The following is a 4,526-nucleotide window of genomic DNA, read 5'->3' on the forward strand; positions in this document are numbered from 1 at the left end:
CCCTATGTATTTAAAAAAGGACTTTTTGTTATCCTTGATGTTAGCCCTAGTTCTGTATCTGCCTCAGCCCTGCTACAGACATGAGAAGTGGAGGTATACTCCTCTTTGGTGATAGCCCCTCCTTTCCACAGGGTGTACGCCTCTTTTTTCATGAATGCCCTTGGTGAGCCAGGGGAGATTTTGGGCACTCTTGCCCCTTTGCTTCTTGTTGGGATTGTCACCCCTTGGGCTCTGAGTATCATCTCCTTAAGGAATGACCACTCATCTTGGGCACCCAGTTCCCCTACTGTCCAGGACCCTGGTGCCTCCCCCACTAATCGCCCCAGCTGGAAGTTGGCCCTCTTAAAGCCTAAGGCTACTGCCTTGCTGCAGGCCCTTGACACTCTGCACTGGATGGTGAATTCCAGCAAGTGATGATCGCTATTGCCCAGGTGGTTGAGGACCTGGAATCCCCTCACCAGGTCATCGCCTGTGGCCAGGACCAGGCCCAGCAGGGCATTCCCCTTGGTAGTGCATCTTGGGTTAAGTGGAGGACCTGTATCTGATCCAGGAGCCTCCATGAGCGGTCAGACCTGGCTGACTGCTCCTCCCAGCAGATGTCCAGGTTCAAATTAATGCAAAATACAACTTTTTTGGATTCCAAAATTTGTTCCCTGTGTTTGCATGTACTTCATGGCAAAATTCAGATTGTTATGGGTCAGGTAGTTCAAGACTCAGGCTAATTAAAATTACTTTTTGTTGGACTGAGCTTTTGTGTTTTGGTTTGGCAGAGCTGGGGGGGGGGGCAGGTCAGGAGTGAGGGGGACCGGCACAGCTGGGAGGGTAGGGGCAACCTGGGTGGTAAATGAAACCTGGGTGGTACTCAGATGAGGTACCCTCTCTCCAATGGAAGGGATTTATCAGGTGTTAGTGCACTATGGGCAGGGTAGCCTCTTATGGTGGAGCATATAGGGGAGCACGGTTTGCCAAAATATGAGCAGATCCCACAAAATTTGTGGCCTAGGCACCCCAGTGGGGTGGGGTAAAAGAGGTAAGGGTAACTGTGACAGTTGTGCCTCCCCAGAGCTGTCTATTCATGGCCCCAGAACACCAATAAAGGGCCAACCGCCCGCCTTCTCTCCTGCCACACCTTGTTGTTATTTGCTTGACTGGAAGATCTTAATCAAACGGGAGGCTGTCTATTTTCTGTCTCAGTGCCTAAGGCATTATCTGCGGCTCCTTTCCTCCCCTTATACCGCAGCCCAAGCCTCGCAGATGTATCTGGTGTTGTTCAGGTCTGTTCTACTCTCTGCGCCGCATGGACGCTCTCTGGCTTACCCCTCAGCCTGCACCCTCACCAGCACCCTCTAGCTCATCTCACAGCCCACGCCCCTACCGGCACCCTCTAACCTGTCCCGCACTGCCCGTTTCGGGTCTTCCCACCTGTGCCAACTCTGGGCTCCACACTGCCCCCTTCAATCAGGGCTCCTCACTGCCCCCTTCAATCGGGGCTGGGGCCCACGGACCCCAAACAATGCTGCACCCTCTCCAGTGCCAGGAACCTCCACACTACTGTGGAGTCCCTATGAGGCCTCCTCCAACCCCTAATAGCCTCACCTGGTCCTCCAGTCAAAACAATAACACAAGAACACAAAGCCCCCGGGCTACAACATAAAAGCTAGACCATTCTGGTCAAAAATAAGAATCCCTCCCTACCAGAGAGAGAGAGAGAGCGCGCATCAACCCCCAGCAGGAACCAGGGGATGTTCCCACCGTCAGAGTTCTCCCCTTTGTGCTGGCTGAGTTCCTCCTCCCTCAGCCACCGGAGGGAAACTGCCCTCCTGGCCTTCTGCCTGGGCTTAAGAAGGGCTAAGCTGCACCCCTTCCTGTCTCTAGGTTTCCCTGGTTGCTAGGGCAACCAGCACCTGCACAGTCCTGGTCACTGGCAGCTGAGCTTCCCCCTTCCTGCCACTAGGGGTCTCTCCCGAGCCGTTTCTGCTCTCAGTCGCAGGGCACCTGAGAGCTCTGCGCCAGTAATCTACTCCACAGTGAGGATTCCCTTTTGCAAGCAGCTCAATTCTCTGGTGCCTGGCTAAAAATCAAAGCCATATCTCCCACATGGCAGGCAAAAGATGTACCACTGAGCTATCAACACTTGGATTCCTGACTTCAACTCAGGCTCTAGTGCCTTTGGCATCTGCCATATGCTGTCTGCACACTGTGCTACCCAGCTTCATACCGGGGGGGGGGTTGGAAAGAATCTGAGCTGCTGCCTGCAGCTCAGGGCTTTGATCCCTCCGGGACCCACTGCACACAGCTCCTGGGAGGGTAGGTGGTTAAGGATCAGGAGTGAAGGGCACTGGAAGTGTCTGGTGTAGGCTGTGCTAAGCTGTTATATATGGTGGTTGCACCCAGCTCTGGGGTGTATCTCAGCCCTCCCCCTACACTGTTATACACAGCTGTTAAATCCACCCCAGAGCTGGGCACATATTTGCCATTCCCATGCACTGTAATATGTGTCTATTACACCTCAGAGTTAGTCTACCCCATGCCAAGCCACACTGGGGTATTCTTGGACACCCCTGACCATATGGGCTGGACCAGGGAGAATTTCCAGCTGTAGTCCCAACCCAAAAAACAGCCCAGTTCCAGGAAAACCAGAAAACTAGAAAAATCACAGAAGAATGGCATGGGGTGGCTCAAGAAAGATTTCCACCTCTAATCCAAGCCCAAATAAATTCCTTATTTGAGCCTTTATACCTAGTACAGTGGGCACGGGGGGACTGTCAGTTGGCAGCCTTGCATGAACAGATTGATCTTTGGGCGAGGCAAACATCTGCTGAGAGATGTCCTGGAGAGTCCTCCAGTGCCACAGAGGCATGGTGTGGGGTGCCTTAAGAAGGATTTCCAGCCATAATCTCAGCCCAAAATTGGTTCCTTATTTGAGCCCACATAGTACAGTGGGCATGGAGGGCGGGTGTCGGTTAGCAGCCTAGCATGCACAAACTGTGCTTTGGGGTGGGCAGGACTGTGGTCAGGTTTATTTGGGACAGCCTTGCAGTGACATGGACAGGAATTTGAGGGTGCACCCTGCCCTGGCTGTCCACCAAACCATTGCCAAACCTGGTCTTGCTCTGGTCTTTCCTGCCTCCTCTCACCCTCCCCTTGGCACCACACAGCCCACTGAGCTTCCCAACAGGGGTGCACACCAGGGGCTTCATGACTTGTCTGTCAGCTTTGTTGGGGTGCTGGTTTTAAGGTGACCCCACTGGTCACCCAGGCAGTTCCCTCATTGCCAGGACAGCTCCCCCTGACAATGACCACAGTAGCAGACCATGCTACTGTCTCCTCATCTCTCAGGACAAAATTGTGTCGAACCAGGACTGAACCGGGTGTGTCCAGCTCTGGAGTGTAACAGCCACATATAACAGTGTATGGTGAGAGCTGTGATGAAATGTTATATGTGTGTCTTGCACCCAGCTCTGGTGTGTCTCTCAGCCCTTCCCATACACTTTTATATATAGCACTTACACCCCAAGCTAGGTGTATCTCTGCCCTTCCCATGCACTGTTATGTGTGGGCATTACACCCCAGAGCTAGGGACACCCCACGCCATGCTTCTGGCACTGGGGGCTGTCCTGGCTACCCCTGTCCATATGGGCTGGCCTAGGAAGGATTTTGATGGCCACAGGCGAAAAGCAGCTTCATTGGAGCACTGTTAATACACACAAAAGCAATTCAAAGAGGGTCTGGGTTTTTGGTTGTAGCCATGTTAGTCTAAGGACATAGGCAGGCAAGGTTCTTTGAGTAGATGTGATATATTTTATTAGACCAACTGAGTAGCTGGAAAAAAGTTCTTGGCAAGCTTTTGGGCTCAGTCACCCTTTTGCAGGCATAGGGAGTCTCTGCTGTTCTTAGAGTCCAAGAAATGAAAGAAAATAAGAAGTGTGGCAGGATGTCAGTGAAAATGTAAATAGGGTTGGCAGAGAGTCACTCAAATGTAAATGGGGTCCCTCAGAGTCACTCAACTGGTTTTACAGGTTCTGTTGTGGAATCTTAAGGTAATGGTCTGAGGGGAGATGGGAAATGGTCCTCTCCAGTCCTACAGGAGACACCCAGATCTGGGGTGTAACAGCTCCATATAACAGTGCATGGGGAGGACTGAGATACACCCTAGGGCTGGGTGCAACAGCCACACATAACAGTTTAGCACAGCCTGCACAATACACTGTTATATATTGCCATTACAACCCAGAGATGGGAGTACTGCAGGACAAAGTATCTCCAGTATTCTCCCTGCAGGGGCCTGGGAGTTGTGGCATGAGAACATGGAGGGTCTGGTGGTTGGCACGGGCAGCAACCCGTGCCCCGCCTCTGTCACCCCCTCTCAACCTGAATCACTGAATCTGTCTGAATCAGTGCCGAATCTTCTGAAGCTGATTCAGCCAAATCAATTTGGGCCAGTGATCCAAATCTCCGAATGTAATCACTGTCCTCCAAATCAGCGAAATCCAAATGCAAATTGAATACTTCCCTATTCTCACAGG

Source organism: Gavialis gangeticus, unplaced genomic scaffold (assembly GCF_001723915.1).
Source record: "Gavialis gangeticus isolate Ggan-Ray unplaced genomic scaffold, GavGan_comp1, whole genome shotgun sequence".
NCBI classification, from domain to species: domain Eukaryota; kingdom Metazoa; phylum Chordata; order Crocodylia; family Gavialidae; genus Gavialis; species Gavialis gangeticus.